We start from the raw sequence: 17,719 nt of genomic DNA, 5'->3' as shown, positions 1-17,719 counted from the left end.
GCTAGGACCTGACTGGTTGTGAAATGTACAACTATGGTTCATTCATTTCTCCTATATTTTTCAACTTTCTTCCAAAAAGGATATAAATGGTATCATTGCCATCATGTTGAAATGTGCTATACCTTTCTCTTGTCACCGGCAGCTTTGATTCTATGGAATTGCCATAATGCTTCCCTTAGAGCATGCTTGGCTTTGGGATCAGTAAATGGTTCTAGCTGGTATTGCCCCAGTTTCAATGTCACAAAACATCAGCTGAGAACTGGAGGTGGAGAAGGAGGGTGGCGGGTTTCTTATTTCTCCCTGGAGTCTCTTCCCTTTTTAAGCTCTCCACCCACACAGTTCCACAAAGGACTGTGTTTCAGAAGAGAGGCACGTGGTGTAATTGAAAGAACATAGGGTTTGGCATCAGAGAGATTTTTGGTTCACGTTCTATATCTGCCACTTACAAGTTACATGATTTTAGATCAGTAATATAACATTTCTGAGTCCCGATTTCCTCATCTGAAAGTGGACATAGATCGATTGCCACCTCATAAAGAAGAGTGAATTATACTGGTCATTCAATAAATATTATTTGAGCCCCTATAAAATGTATATATGTATATGTGTATATATATATATATATATACATATACAAACACACACACGCACACACACCAGGCATTATACTAGGCTTGGGATATAGAAGTTAAGAAAAAGACAGTGTCCCTGCTGTCACCAAGCTTAAGTTCCAGTGGAAGGAGGTAGATCAATAATTAAACATATATTTAATATAATGATTAATGCAATGAAGAAGAAGAAAGCAGAGTAAAGATATGGAGAGAAATGGAAAGGGACTATTTCATAGGATCACCAGGAAAGCCCTCTTTGAAGAGGTGACATTTAAGTAGTGACCTGAAGGATGGAAGCCCGGGATTACCACGAGGAACAATATTATGTGTCAGAGAGGCAGAGTGTGCAAAGGCCCAAGGCAGGAGTGTGCCTGGTAGCAGGAGCAGAGGGAGCGCGTGTGGTGAGGCACGAGATTGGAGGAGTAGCTGGGGTTGGGGTTGTGATGAGGACCCAGGATTCCATCCTAGAGGAAGTGGGAAGCAATGAAGGGTTTTGAGCAGGGGTGTAACATGATACGGCTTAGTTTTAAAACAAAATTGGTTATTAATTGGAGAGTAAACTAAGAAGTATTTTTAAAATGCCTGTCACACTTTCTTGCCCATAGTAGCCCCACAGTGAATGTTACCTACTCCCTATGACTCCAGGACTCTCTAGAGGCTTCCTGCAGCTGTAGCAAGACTTTCTGAGGTGAGTTGTGGAAAAGCTCTTATCGTTGAAGGGTGACAGAGAAGCACAGCCTCTAGGTGCTTTCCATCCTCCTAGGCTGTGCTCATGTGCAGGTCGGTCATGCCTGGAAGCACTGAGCAGAGCTGGACCTCTGGCTGGTGCTCTGTCTCCCCCAGCTGAGGAGACTGTCCAGTTTTCCTCCTTATCAGCCTTCAGCAGCCATTAGAGGCGTTCGGCTTAGGCTGGACTGCACTTGCCATGTTTGAAATTAGATCACAGACATGGGAGATGATTATAAGTGCATCCGAAAGACCAAACACCATTAAGCCTTCCAGATCTGCTCTCTGGAAAGCTCTCCACCCTGGCTGCTTAGCTGAGCTGTTCGGAGCCATAGGGGGGTTGGTGGCACTTGGATCTGGTGGGAGGAGAGTTCTGGAAGGAAGGGCTAAGAGGATGACAGAGCAGATTAAAATAATAATGAGAAGTTTTTTTTTTTTTAATCAATACTCAAAGTGGAGACCAGTTGCCCTGTGCCCTCAGTTATGCCAGCTCCTAAGGCGGAAGCAGGGAGGAGCTTTGCTATCTGGCTTCAAGTTCACCCTGAGCAACTGGCCTCTTGTGGGGTCATTTGCCTCAGTTCAGGTCTGGGAGCTGCTTCCCCTCCTCCCCAGAGAACATATGCTCAGTCTCTCCTTCCTCACTGTAGGTATCATGTCTATAACCGATGCAGAGCTCAGGGACATATTGGTGGCCAGTTTTCTGTCTTTGCAGTCTTTGCTGAGGACAGTTGGGGTAGGAGGTCGTGTCTGAGGGGCTGTTCCAGACGGGTGACCAATTGTCCTGGTGTGCCTGGGCCTGAGGAGTTTCCTTGGATTTTGGGTTTTTTTTTTTTTTTTTTTTTTTTTTTTTAGTACCAGGGATTGGACTCAGGGGCACTCCACCATTGAGCCACATCCCAGCCCTATTTTTTATTTTATTTAGAGACAGGATCTTACTTAGTTGCTAAGCACCTTGCCATTGCTGAGGCTGGCTTTGAACATCTGTGATCCTCCTGAGCTGCTGGGATTACAGGTGTGCCCCACCGTGCCTGGCGGATTTTGGATTTTTAATGCTAAAACTAAATGTCCTAGGACAAGGGTGGTCACCTGGGACTATCGAGGCTCATTGAGAGAGGGGAGCTGTGTGGTGGTGTTTTCTAATCTGTGGATATAATTGCATGCCATACATTTTAAGTGTACAATTCAATAACCTTTAGCATATTCATAGAAATGGGAAATCATCATTATAATCCATTTTGGGAGATTTGCATAATTTCCCAAAGAAACTCAATCCACAGTAGCAGTCACTTCCTATTTATGGCGAACAGCCTGCCTCCTCCCTCACCCCAAGGCCACCATTAACCTACTTTGTGTTTCTATGGATTTGACTCTTCTGGACATTTTATATAGGTGGAATCATACAATATGTGGTATTTCATGACTGGCTTCTTATACTTAACACAAAGTTTGCAAGGTCCTTGATATTGAAACAAATATCAGCACTTCGTTCCTTTCTGTTACTGAATAATATTCCATTATATGGTATACTGCATTTATTTATATGATTATTAGTTGTTGAACATTTGGGTTGTTTCTTCTTGCTTATTGGAAATATGCTGTTATCAATGTTTGTGTGCAAGAGTTTGTGTGGATATGGGTGTTCTTTTAACTAGGACAGATATTTAGGAGTGAAATTGCTAAGTCATTTGGCAATTTCAAGGTTAGTTGTTTAGGGAACTACCAGACTATTTCCCCAAAGCAGTAAAAACACCACTTTGTATTCTCATTGGCAATATATGAGGGTCCATGAGGGGCATGGACCCCTTTGCAAATCTAATGAAACCTTAAGACCTCTTTCCCAGAAATGAGTACACAAACTTCAGTGTGCCGTCTTCAGCATGGTCTAGGCACTGGGAGAGGCCAGCATCATCATTTTCTCAGCTCAGCTTCTGCCTTGCTGGTGACTATCAGCAAGGCACTTTCTCCTTTCCACAACTCCCTCTCCTGTCCTGAGGGTCTTTGCCTTGCACACAGCACGTGGGAAGGTTCATTCCCTGTGGTGATCACAACTGAAAGATCTTTGCCTGGGGAGGACCTAGGGCTGCGAGTCACACGTGACATGAGGCTGGCAGAGCTGGAAACCAAACCTTAGGAAGCGCTTTGTTCACTTGTGGTTTTTATTGAATATCTAGGGAGAAAATGCACAAAAAAATTATTTCCCACTTTATAAATAATGCATCCCACAAAAAATTATTGCCTGCTGTCTGGCTTCACATTTGTTTATAACTTCCTCAGGAGTTTGAGTTATTTCAGAACTCAAATCCAAGCTCTGAGCTGAAAAATAATTGGTTTGGTTTACAGTCATTGTATTCCTCCCCAAGTAATTCTCCTCATCATGCGTCCCTGCTAGTCCCTGTTGCTCAGGCTAGGTATACTAGGGCTGGAATTCCTCCAGGATTCTGGGACATTGATTTCTGCCATGGGAGGTGGAGTTCCCGGGAGCCAAGTGGTACCAAGGAAACAGGCTCTCTGGGGCCCAGCTCTCCTTGGAGACTAACGAGGGTGACAAAGTCCTGCTGGGAGAACATTCTGCCTTACAGAGGGTGACAAAGTCCTGCTGGGAGAACATTCTGCCTTACAGAGGGTTCGCCCACTGAAAAATGTGGGGGTGGGACTCATCTTTAGAATTCCTTTAGCATACATTTTATCACATATAAGAAGGCTTTCCACCCAGATTTGTTTTTGTACTTTAAAACAACCGATACTCCAATCTGATCATCTGCCAGCACCAGGAATTCTAATTTACAAGGTCTGAGATGGGACCTAGGGAAAAGTATTTCTATTTTTTCTTACTAATTGACCAATTTTCCACCTCCTCCTTGTTTAATAAGGTGATTCAGATGTATATCCAGATTTGAGAACTCATGCTTTTAAAGGTAAATCTTATTGTAATTTTATTCAATTTAATTAACATGTTATGAAGCATATAGTATGTGTAATATATTTTGCTCAATAAAATGAAAAAGTCACACTTTCAGCTTTAATGTATGGTCAGTCTGGAGATAGAGAACAATAGATTAAAAACCACACCTAAGAGAGGTGCCTGGATAAATATATATACTAATTGCAGGTGAGCAAATGATTAAAACAGGTGGAAATGACACATCAGGAGAGTAGAGCTTGTGCAGTCAGGTCCAGGTTTAGGAGTGCCACTACTTGGTCACAGAACTTGCTCCCTCTCTCTGTTTGAAGACCTGGTTTTGGATGACAGCTATTTTCTCTTAAAACAATCAAACAATGACCTAAACTCTGGAGTCATTCTAATTAAATCAAGACTAATATAAGAATCATTGCTATGATTTAGCATATTCTGGAAATTCTTGTGTATTCATTGTTCCAGGAAAATTTGGTGGAGAAAAACTCGCCACCATAGGTAGAGGGTTCTATGAGGCAGACAGATCTGGATTCAGAATGCAATTTATTGTGGACTTACTAAAAGAGGTGTAGTCAACAGTGACAGCTAGACCAAATCTCTCTGATTTGGGCCAGAGAGAAAGGACTTAGATAGTGAAACAAAAGTAATTTTCATCCAAACCAGAATACCGGGTTGATACCAGCGAATATCAAAGATGCGATGCACATTCCTGGCACTGATGGTGCCAGGGTCCAATTTCAAAGTTCCACATATCTTTATTTACTGAGTGCCAGGAAACTTTACAGGGGAAACAGACTCAGGTTCCTCAAGTCAGTCATAGTGGTTATGCTTCAAATGGCTGCAGAAAGGTCCAGTGGATCCCACCTTCACCAGACATGATCTAGAATTAGATCATTGTGAAAGTTGTCAGAATCAAAAAAGTCACTATTGATAAACCCTAACAACAAATAATAAATAAATCCATGACAGCTTTTTGCTATCAGGAACACATGAGGCTTTTCCAGAACTACAAGCTTGCACAAAGGCCACTTCAATCTTATACCAAAAAACAACAAGGGGCTGGGATTGTGGCTCAGTGGTAGAATGATTGCCTAGCATGCATGAGGTACTGGGTTCGATTCCTGACATCACATAAAAATAAAACAAAACAAAACAAATAAAGATAAAACAAACAACAACACAAACTTCCCCAAAGCATTTTCCCACAACTTGGACTGACACCATCCTTCTATTGTTCCTTACACCCAAGGATTATTGCTTCAAAATGACTTGAGCATCCTATTCTATCTTTCAAAGCTTCCCCTGGGCTCATCCTTCTTGAACATGTCCTCACATATTTCCACTGCAATGTTACTTCCTGAATAAACATAATAATCATCAGAAAGCTCTCTGTGTTTGCTGTTTTTATTTTCATAATATAAAAATGGAAAGGACATATGATTATTATTACAGGTTGATGACATGCTTGTGTATCAGAAAACTTGATAGATTAAATTGTAACACTTTGAAAAATGATATGACAATTAAATAGCTGCAAATAAAATGTGATACTAAAATCTATAGAGACAGACAGCTGATCAGTGGTTGCTTGGGAATGGGGTAGGAGGGCTGAAAGGCAGAGATTACTAAGGGACATGAGGGAACATTGGGGTGATAGATACACTCACTGTCTTAATGTGATGATAATTTTATAGGTGTTGACACATGTCAAGCTTATCAAATTTTCACCGTAAATATAAAAATCTTTGATGTCACAATAAAATGATATAACAATTAGGGCAGTTCCTATATATAGGCAATAAAATTAGTAGAAAATATAGTAAACATATAAAAATGTAGTATAATGTGTACATTATAGCCAAAGTATAGTAAAAAATGTTAGAAAAGGTAGGGAAAAGACCCATTTATTATGGCCACAAAACTCATAAAGTATCTGGAATAACCATAATGAAAATGAGAATTTATAAAAAGTACAAAACTACTGAGAGTCATGAGACTTAAGTAAATGGGGAGGTATACTATGTTCCTGAAAGGAAACACTTTCATAAAAATGTCAGTTCTTCCTAAATTGCTATGCACATTTAAAACAATGTCAATCAAAAGGACTTAGAGTCGTTTTCTTTTTTGGGGTGGGGGAAGGTGAGAGAAATGAGTGGATAGCTTTACAAAATGAGGTGGCTGCATTACGTCTTTCATTTTCTCTATTCCGATACTTTGGCATCTAGGGTCTTGCCAACCCTGAGGGACTTCCTCTCCCAGGGCTGACCAATCCCTAGGAATGATAAACAACTTGACTGAGAGGGCAGTTTCTAAATGCAAACCAACCAATCCAGAGCCCATGCCCCTGGCCATCACTTTATTGAACTCATGAATCTGTCCTAATCATGCCTGGACCAGGTACTAGACAAGGAAGGGCAACCCCCATACTCTAGAACCTGTTGAAATTATCCAAATTAAGCCACCTTAAATAGCTTACCCTGTTTCCTCCATTTCATCCCATGGAAACCATGATTGAGCTCTTGACCTCAGCTCTCTCCTCTCTGTCTGCCTTCTAATCAACCCTGGTGCTTTCCCTTGTACCCTACCCATGGCATGGCATGCCAATTTTGGGGGGATCTCTGAGTGTAACAAACTATCTTTCCAATGGCAGTTATTTTCTGATCTTTTGTCTTTACCATACCTAAATTATATAACCTGAATTAAAAGTTAAGCAGAATTCTAAAATGACCCCTCCAAGACCCCTGCCTCTGGTTTTTCAATCAATTGAATCTAGCTACTGCTGTGAAGGGACCTTGAAGATGTAAATCTAGTTCCCAGTCCATTGACCTTAAGATAACAAAAATTTTTGAGTGGGCATGTTATGATCAGGCAACCCCTTTAAAAGAAGGGAGTTTTCTTTGGTGCAGGAGAGGAAGCCAGACAGAGATTTGCTCCTATTGGCTTCAATGAAGAAGCAGGTGGCTCTGCTGGAAGCCACTGGGGAACGTGTGCCCAGAAACTGGTGAGCTTGGAACAGAACTCTAGCCTCAGCTGAGAACTGCAGCCACACGGCATACTGATTTCAGCCTGTGAGACCCAAGCAGATGAACCCAGCCTGTACTGCAGATTCCTGATCCAGGGAACTATTGTTTAGAGCTGCAGAGTTTGCAGTTATGACAGCAATAGAAAACAAATATGGAAGCACAGAATGGTGAATCATAGGAAGGTCTCTGGAGCCGACCTGGGTTCAAATATTAGCTGTGCCACTCACCAGCTGAGTGGCCTTGAGGAAGCTATTTGTGCCTCAGTTTCCTCATCTGGAAAGTGGAGATGAACTATAGTTAGGTTTTGCTATGAGAATTATATAAGCGAACACATGGAAATTGTTAGAGCATGTCTGGCTAGAGAAAACATAGTTGTTTGCCTGTTTTTATGCCTTTAAATTTAGATGGAAGACTAACTGATCAAAAATGACCAAGGATAAAAAGTATAAAATTAATAAGAGATATGGTTCTATCAGATTAAAAAATGCTCATGAAGCTATAATAAATCATTATGGTAATGATTCAGAAATAAACTAGTGGTTCACTAGCATAGAACCAATCACCAGATAAACACATGCTTACACAGGCATCCGTTCATTTACCAAAGTGCCTTGTACGAGCCAGGTGCTATTCTACACATGAGGGATGTAGCAATAGAGCCAAATAAAAAAGGCAAACAAAATAGATAAAGTCCTTGTTTTAGGGATCTTACTAAAAGTGGAGTCAAACAGTAAACAGAGAATGCCATGTGGGTAATAAATGCTATGAAGAAAATCAGTTGGGATACAAGGGATGGAGGGGGTAATTTGCAGAAAGGGAGACAGAGATGGCCTCCTGGTAAGGTGACATTTGAATAGAGCTGTGAAAGCAGTAGATAGGAAGTGACTCAAACATCAAGGCCGTACGTGTCCAGGCAGAAGGGGGAGTGAGAGCTGCCAAGGCCCTGTGACAGGTGAAGACCTGAGCTGTTCAAGGTTAGTATGTTTAGAATAGAATGAAGGAAGGCTCTTGGTGAAAATGAGGAGAAATGTAGCCACCTGTGAGTTTTTAACCAGTGTTGCCAGATAGAATACGGGGCACTAGTTAAATTTAGTTTTAGAGAAACAATGAATAAATTTTGGGGCCCATTTTTGGACACACTTATATTAAAGTCTTATTTGTTCTTTGTTTCTCTGAAATTTAACTATAGCTGGATACCCCGAATCACTATTTGCTAATGCTCATAATCCTATCTAGGGAAGATGGTTATGACATAATATTAAATTTAAAAATCGATACAAAATTAGGCTTATGGTATGCTCTCAACAATATTAAAAATGTATGAATAAATGTCTGCAAAGGAATATACTAAAATGTTCACCCTGTTGCTCCTAGATATGTTAGGCTAGTGGATAATATTTTAATATTTTTTGCTTTTCTATAGAAATTTCCACATGGTTTTCTTTGACTTTGTCCAGTTGGTTCAAATCAATATTCCAAATGCTTAGGTGAGTTTCTTGGTAGCCACAGAATGAACACTTATTGATTGTTACATTATTGATTAGTTATATACATGTTACTTATAAGTCAGGAAACCTCCACTTGAACTGAGGGCATCATTCACTTGCCTGTCCCTGGGTCCATTTGTTATTCATGAACCCAGGCACTCACCTGGTTATTTGTACATTCAGCAAACGTTTGCTTAGTCTGTGCCCAGTACCAGAAACTCCAGTAGACAGGGGACACAGTTCATAGACGAGTCTGCAGGACCTCACCTTGTTCACCAAGGTGAGCAAAAGCCACAGAGATATTTGCAGTAGATGGTGACTGGAAACTGGGGTATGGGGAGAGTTTCATGGAGAGAGTTGGGTACCAGCTGCTGCATCTGTCCCTGGAGAAACATGCTAGGCATCCTTCGTGAGGCTTGCGCTGAGTGGGTGCCAGATTGGATGGATAGGACAATACTGAGCACGTGAGATGGAAGGGCCTCTGAACTGGGCAGGTCCCTAGGGCTTGACTGAGTCTTCCTTTCCAGGGCTCTGAGAAGAGCTGAGCCAAGTGCTTTTCTCTCTTTGTCCCTGGGTTAAGAATTTGGGGAACACAGGGCATTTCTTTTCTTCCAAAAGCATCGTAACAGATTCCAAGTCCCTGAATAGTATTTGGCTTGAACAACTAGACCCCCACCCTCCCCCAGTAGCCTGAAGCCTTGTAAATACCCAAGGTTTGGAGTGTGCTGTTAACAAGCATAACACTTCAATAATTCATCCTCCTGTTGGCAACAGCAAACTTCTAGGATTCCAAACTCTGTGTCCATATGTTCTGGCCCATGTACCAAAGAGCAAGAAAAAAGGGTGGGTTACAGGAAAGAAATTCTTTGATGTCTGTCTCTGTGGCTCTGAGGGAGAAAATCCCTGGACATTTATTGATGGGGCCCACAGTGTGATGCAGCTTTGGGTTCTGTCTGTGTGGCTGTCTATCCTGCTGGATGGCTCCACATGCATCCTTAAACCCAGGGTTGGCCAGTGTCCAGCCACTAGCAGGGAGAGGCACACACATTGTCCATCTGTAGTTCAGCCCTGCTGCCAGACAATTGGAAACAAGCCCTCAAGCCCCTCCTTAAAAATAAACAAACATAATCCTGCATAATGCAGTCCACTGTCACCAGCATCAAGGGTCTGATGCCTCAATCTGGGTCTTTGGGGGTAAACTTGGAAGCCCCAGGCCTGGGCATCTCCCAGTTGCCAAAGGCACCATTATAGGGAATGCAGTCTCAAAGGTGGCTTCACATTTTCCATCTAGACGTTGACCTTGGGCTCTCAGAGGCATGCTTTTTCTGCAAAGAAGAGGGACTGAAGTCAGCTTTAGAGTTTCCAACTCAGGGGTCTCATTTACACTGGTCTCTTTCTGCTCTTGTCCTTGCCAAGAGAGCCACCTCCAGGAACACAAATGGATCTGGAGGGTTGAAGCAGGTCTGCTATGGGAAGGTTTTAGGAGACAGCCACCAGAAACCACCTTGACATTCCTGGGTCCATTTGTTAATAGTGAACCTGTCACTCTGGTTTATTTATTCATTTGGCAAATGTTTACTGAGCATGCACTGTGTACCAGGAACTCAGCTAGGCACTGGGGGAAAGCCAGTAGGTGAGGTCTGCAGGAGCCTTCCTGTTTCTTTGTCTTCACTGGACATGCTGTCCCCCTCCTCACAGCACCCCATTGGGTCAGTCCCATCTCTGATGGTTCTGCCAACATGCTCAATTGGTGCTGCCTTAGGGCTTTTGGATTTGCTCTTCCCTCTGATGAAGTGCTCTTCCCTAAAGCTTCGCAAAACCAGCTTCTCCTCATGCCGCTCAAAGGTTACCTCTGTCACCTCCTTAGAGAAGCCACCATGTCTACCCTTGAACACACTTATTACTCTGAATTTTCTCTAGTTTTTGTTTAGCCCTGTCTTCTTTTCTTCTCTCTCTCTGTAGTGCCAGCTCTGTGAGAGCAGAGGCCCTTTCTACTTTGCTCATGGTTCCTCTTAGCACTTGGACTTGGTGTGCAGTAGGTGCTCAAGGTGTGTTGGCTGAACCCATCCCTAGCTGGACTTTCACCTAGTCTCTAGGGGCACTCTGATCTCTCTAGCTCTCCATATCTAGAAGCATACACATTTTCACCTTAGTATGGCCCATGTGGAGTAACATTTAGAAAGAAAAACTTGAGGCGAAGAGATAAAACTCAGTGTATTTCAAAAGCTAACTAGTTAATCAAATCTGTATCCTAATATGATCTAAAGCATCATGGGCATCTTGGCTTACACCTGCCTAGATTTTTTTATGCATGAGTTGGAGGTCATTGGATGGACAAGAAGGGCAAGAGCATGCCAGGCTATGAGAAGCTTGCCCCAAACCTTAGAGGTTGAAAACGGCCTGTTGCTAGGGCTGAAGTTTAGAAAAGTTAGGGAGACCATTTTGTACCAGGTGAAGGACTTGGGTCTTTACCCTGGGGCAAAGCTCTGGGTAGAATCACATACCTTTGGTGACATCTACTCTGGGGAGAATCACTGGTGGGTTGTGGTTTGATCTCCCTGATAAGGGACAGCTAATGCTGGCGATAGAGCAGCTGGAAGGTTATTACAGCTGTCTGGAAATAACAATTAATGTGTACGGGTACCTGTCCCATGCCAGGTATGCTGCTAAACATTTTAAAAGAATTCTCTCATAAATCTTGCAACAACCCCTGAAGTTAGTATTTATATTATGCCCATGTTACATACAAGGAAATGTTGATAGGTTGAATAGCTTGTCCAAGATCACACTTTCACTATATAAACTGGGATTTGGAGACTGCTTTCTTTTTACTGTGTTCCAAATCTTTGGTCATTGTTACCTAATAGCACCAGATCCTAAGTTTAGGCAAGGACAGTGGGATTAAAAATAAAGGACATATTTGGGAAATATCAAGGAAGTAAAACTGATAAATTTATGAGTAGATAGATTTATGGAAGGAGTGAGACCCACAAACTTTTGGCCCAGGTGACTATAGAACCTGGAGAAGAATAGATGTTCTAGAAAACATTACTTTTTTAGCCCTAGATTCAGCTGTGCAGATATAGCTGGATCCTGACTCTGCCCCTTAAAACATGAACTGCTCCTCCTTGTCTGATTTTTAACTAACCAGTAATCATTCCTGCTGTCAATAAGAAAAATGTTGACTGGCAAGCCTGGGAGAGGCCCTGACTCAGGACCCTAGGGACCAGTATGGTATTGATCCTGCTCATCTTCTTTCTTTGGATATGGCCACTCTGCCAGTCATGAAGCTCCTAACTGAATTATCATCTGAATCACATTTCTCCGTCTAGGATTGTGAGTGCCACCCCCCCCCAACTGACCCTCCATGCCCTCCCCCCCCCAAAAAAAACAAGTATTTTTCATCTGCTCGTCTAACAACTACATGAGGAAAGGAAGTGAGTTATGTCAGGTATGAAGAGTTCTTGGGAGGTCAGCTCCTGGGGATCCTAGCATCTCTTGTTGAGGAGCTACAAGCCACTTGTTTGACAGGCCTTTCTGGAATTTTATCTGGGGTGGATCTCAGACACATTTTTTTTCCCTTCCAGCAAATCACAGCATTTGCATATTTATAGCAACAATATTTCAACAATTTTAACTATGTTCTTACTATGTAGCAGGCATGACTCTTGTCCCCCTGCCACCAATTCTAAGTGGTGGTTCAAGGACTCTCAACTGCAGATCTTCCTGTATGTATAACTTCCATCTGTTGAATATAGTTCTTTTGGGTCAGGAAGATTGGCCTTATTTTTCAAGCCCTGTGCTACTTGAATTCTCCTTATCAATGTTCACCCTAGATTTTCTTCCCTTTCCCCTTCCTCTTCCCCTACCCCTTCTCCTCCTTTTTTATGGTACTGAGGATTGAACCAAGGGCACTCTATCACTGAACTATATCCCTGGTCCTTTTTATTTTTTATTTTGAGACGAGACAAGGGTCTCACTAAGTTGCCCTAACTAGTTTTGAACTCAAAAAACTCCTCAGCCTCCTGAGTAGCTGGGGGTTACAGGTGGGTGCCACTACAAGGGCCCATTCTAGATTTTTCTAATTTGAGGATCATGATTCTTGACAGAAAGATGGAGGCAAAAGAGGACCTGAAGGGTGTTGCTTTTTGTCACTTTAAACCATTCGTATTGGACGGAACTGGCAATTGATGGTTTCTGAAACCCTTCCTCTGTGCTAGGTTTCCGGGGATTTGTTGTTTTTGTTTTTTGGTATTGTTGTTTTTCTTAATTCATCATCCCATGTAATTCTCACACAAAACTGCAGTGTGAGTATTATTATTGCCTTTTTATGAACAAGGAAACTGAGATTCAGAAAGGTTAGGAAAATTGCCCAATGCCATTTGGCTGGTAGTTGGAGAGTTGGAACACTTCTCTGTTCTCCTTACTCTGACTCCACTCAAAAAGCCTTTTGTGGTCTTGTCTTTGGCTTATTCCAAGCTTCAGCCTTCCTGAGATTATACTTAAAAGGTCTGTGTCACTCCTTTGTATTCATCCCATGTAAGTAGGCTTCTTCTATATCAGAGTCATTTGCAGTTGTATCACCAGATTTCATTTTTGAAAGTCATCCCTCCAGTGCCATCTTCCTGGAGCCTCTCAGGTCATGGGATCAGCCTATCTTTTCTGTGAAGGTTTTGCAGTCTGCCTTTGTAAAGAGTAAGATATGTCAGACCCTGCCCAGTCCTTCATGCATGGCATGAACTTTGGCTACTATTTCTTAAGATTCCTCTTCCTGTCTCTTTGCCAAGCAGTCTGCCATTGTTGAAGCAGAATTAACGTCCAAATAGATCCCCCACCCCTGCTTTCTGGAAGATTAAACTGCTGAGGAAAACCACAAGTATATTCTGGTACAATCATTGCTTTAACCTACATGATAGCTCCTGCAATGAAAAGTAATTGTAAATAAAGTTGAATAGATAAGTTAGACTGGGAAATGACCATAATTCTGTAGGTGTTTTTAAAACAGGGATTTTGAGCAAACTTGGTGACACATACCTGTAATCCCAGTTACTTGAGAGGTTGAGGCAAGTTTGAGGCCAGCCTGGGCAACTTAGTGAGACCCTGTCTTAAAATGAAATAAAGTAAGATAAAATAAAATGGGCTGGGGATGTAGCTCAGTGATAGAGCAACCTTGGTTCAATCCCTAGTACCACCACCACCACCACCACCACCACCACCACCACCAAACAATAGGAATTTGATTTCTGTGTGCAGTTTACAGGGACTTACTTGGATCTCTGAGCATCTTTGTGTAATAATGACTGTGCATGTCTTTAAGCAAAGTTACATTGGAGTATATGTGCAGTTTTACACAAGACCACACTAAGTGACTTTGTATGAGGCAGACAATATAGAGAAGGGTTGTAAGCATGAATTTTTGGAGATACTGCTTTCTTAATGCTTCATTTGCTCTGAGACTCAGGTAGACTCCCAGCATCTCTGAGCTTAGTCCTCTTAGTGTAAGCCATGGTGACTTAGACAATCACTATTCCTGTTCCACTCCACATAAGGGTGTGTGAAGAGCAGGTGGGGGTAATGTATGGAAGTGCTTAGCGCAAGCCTGGCACTGGAGTGAAGTGCTCATCAAAGGGAGATACTATCAGGTGCAGCTACATCTGTTCTTATGGGAACTTGCTTTGGTTTGTGTCTCTGTGTGTGAATCTGAATGTGAAAATTCAAGTATATGCTTCTGCAGTGTTTTTAGTCTTGTCACTACTTTTTAACATAGACATTCACAGATTCTTGGCTGTGTGTTCTGAGGACAGGGGAGCCTCAAAAATGAAGAGACAGGAGTCTTCATTAGGAATTTGAAGACCTGGGTAGCACTTCAGTTGCTGGTTCTAGAGGTACAGGTGGGCAGAGTCTGAAAGATTCTTTCCAAGACATGATGGGCTTAAGCAGGTCCCTTTCCTCCAAAGGCAGAAAGATAGAGCTGTAACACCAAGCTGTTGTTGTTGTTGGTGGGGGCCCTAGGAAATGGAGGGCCCCAGGGGGATGGGAGTGCATACCTAGAGGCTGTAGCCCACCTCCTCCTCCTCCTGATGGCAGGCCAACCATGAGCCCTCCACGGTGTTTCCCAGGCCCCATTCCCTAATGGATGCTTTGTGGAAAAGGGCAACAGCTCTCATGTGTGGATTTCCTCTACTTAAATTCCAACTTCGATTTCCAGGCAGAACAACATTTGTTTTTAGAAAAAAACCCCAGCCAGCTCAGAGGTGATGAGGGTGACAGGGCTGCAATTATCACCTGTTCCTCAGCATCTAGTGTATTGTGGGGAAGGTGCTGACAGCTCTGAACTCTTTGTGTGGGGAGCTGAAGCCCCCCACCTCCTCAGAACATTTGACACAGACAGACAGCTGTGGGGACTGGTGTGGGGGTGGGGCGGGGGTGGCAGGGGCCTGTCACCTCCTCCCCCTCTCACCTCCCCTTCTCTTTAGGCTGTAGGAGTGGGCTGAGAGTCTCTGCACGTGTTTCCATTCGTGGAGAATTTTTGCAATATCCAGTTAGACTTCACTTAAGAATCTCCTCAGGCTGTCAGGCCCTACAAAAAAATGAAGAGGAGAGCAACGGTTATATTAGTTTAAAATCAACTGACCTTTGTGGATCTGAAACCAAGGGGCAGGATGGAGGAGTGACCTCCAGAGGGCGCCAGAGTGATTCCATGGTATGTTGACTGCTAAGGAACAGCCTTAGAAGAGCACGGAAAGAGGCTTCACAGAGACTGCTTAAAAACCTGATTCAGCTTCTTCCTTGATGTGCAGCCTTGAACAGCTCATCCTATTGGAGCTTCAGCTTCCTCACCCTACCATGAAGGGTTGTTATGAAAGCTAAGAGAATGAAGGGAGAGGAGCTGGGAGAGGAGGCAAAGAATTATTCCAAGGGCCTGCGTCTCCATCAGCAACTGAATGGTTATTCACACTCTGAATGAACGCTGCCTGCATACATGTGCTCGCCCCCTTTTCATGTATATAGGAATGCCTTCTAATAAATACAACATGAATTCAGCAAAAAGCATCTCAGAATTCCTGATAGGCTTTGAGGATGTTTTTTCCGATCGACAGATACTAAGCACTATTGTTCTCATGCAGGGGTCTGTAGATGGGTTTTCTGTGAGTCCTCAGAGGCCCCTAGGAAGGTCGGGAACTACTGAGATAATGCATGTAAGGCTTTTCTCTCCCCCTTCTCCTGAGCTCAGTGGAGGGAGGGCCCTTCTGACCTGGGCAGTGCTCTGATTGTTCTTCAGGGCTGCCAGGAGGTTATAAGGACTGATGCCACCAGTTATTGGTGACGAGTCCTGCTTCCGCACATGTTGAAGTTTGAACATTAGAGAAGCAGGCCGAGGCAAGCATATGAAGCAGGGTTTATTTAAAAAGGGGTAACACAGACTTCTCCTGTGAGAGAGAAGGGGGCCATAGCTAGTATCATGGTATCCCCAGAGGGGAGGTGTTCTGCCCTTTTTATATGTCCTTGGCTTCCTTTGTTCTCCTGCCTTTTCCCCTTATCTTTCTCCTTCCTGCGAGGTGACCAGGCCCAGGAATGCTCAGTGGGATGGCCAAAAGGTGGGAAATAGGTGGGCTGAAGGGGGAAGGGCAGGGTGGAGTAGCCCTGGACACATTAACAACCTTATAACTCCCTGTAGGGAGGGGACATTCCTGGGACAGGTTACCTTGGCAACAGGTTGGAGCAGGGGCAGGTTCTTCCCAGACTCATTCAAAATTGGCCTCCTAGATCTGACCTGACTTGATTTACCTAGCTACACTGACTGCCTGTCTAATTCTGGCTTCAGACTTTACCACAGGCCCATGACAGAACCAGACAGGTTCCACTGAGCTCCTTATAAAAGCTGGCCTTCCTTTTCTACAATACCAGCTCCCATTGGGAACGAGTCTAGACTCTAGGGGACTTCCTGTTCGTCAGAATAAACTTCATTGCCTGGTCTCCTGTGAGTGTGTTCTTCCACGCTGCCCTCCCTCCTGGGGTGGGGCCAGAGCCTCAGCACAACATGTGCCTTTCTGTCACCAATACATAGAGCAAAGTAACCTGGAGAAAAATGCCTTGCTCCCTCCTACTCTACCACCCGGAAGATGAAATGCCCCAGGCCATCTCTGAAGTCCATCTGTTTGACCTCCAGTGAAGGACCCTAGGTCTCCCATATCAGGTCCTACCTCCTGCTCCCCAGCAGCACTGTGTCATGAAAGCAGCCTCAACCGTGGCTCCCCCCAGGGCCCTTGCTGCTTCCAGTGCCACTCCATGGCTGCCCCGTGGTTCTGTCCTGACATCCCACAGCCAATGTTGAGTCCTCTTGCTCCTCAAAGAGTGCTCCCTGGATTGCAACACTGCACCATCTGAGCGCTTGTTAGAAATGAGATCTGGACTCCTTTCCCCAGATCTACTGAATCAAGGTCTGTATTTTAAAATAGGTAATTTGCATGAACCTCAAAGTCTATGGGCTCCTGCTACTGCTCAACTACTTTTAATCAAGGATTACTTCTGGCTATTTGGCACCAGCATCTGAGAACATGGTACAGGGAAATGGTCCTAGGGACCTTAGTGCATGTCCCAGGCACGACAATGTTCCATCCTTATGTTTCCTTATGTTCAATCCTTATGTTCTTCCCATGTATGGAGGAACAAACAGAGTATAGAAGAGTGTGAAACCAGCCCACCATTCCAGAACTAATAAGAAGGCCATGTGCTACATGGTCAAACAGAAGTGGCACAGGAACAGGAGGTATGAGGCACAGAGGAGTGAGACATCATCAGCATTTTGGAGAAGTAACCCTATGTGAAGACTGGACTCATTCATTTCATTCATTCCTCTGCGACCACTAGCTGAGCACCTGCTCTGTTCTGGGTAAGGGAGTCACTGTGTAGAATGAGACAGACATAGGCTCTGTATATCAATACCATATAAATCAA

Source organism: Ictidomys tridecemlineatus, chromosome 4 (assembly GCF_052094955.1).
Source record: "Ictidomys tridecemlineatus isolate mIctTri1 chromosome 4, mIctTri1.hap1, whole genome shotgun sequence".
Taxonomy (NCBI): Eukaryota; Metazoa; Chordata; class Mammalia; order Rodentia; family Sciuridae; genus Ictidomys; species Ictidomys tridecemlineatus.
The sequence above is the reverse complement of the archived record's forward strand: the minus strand, read 5'-3'. Positions refer to the sequence as shown.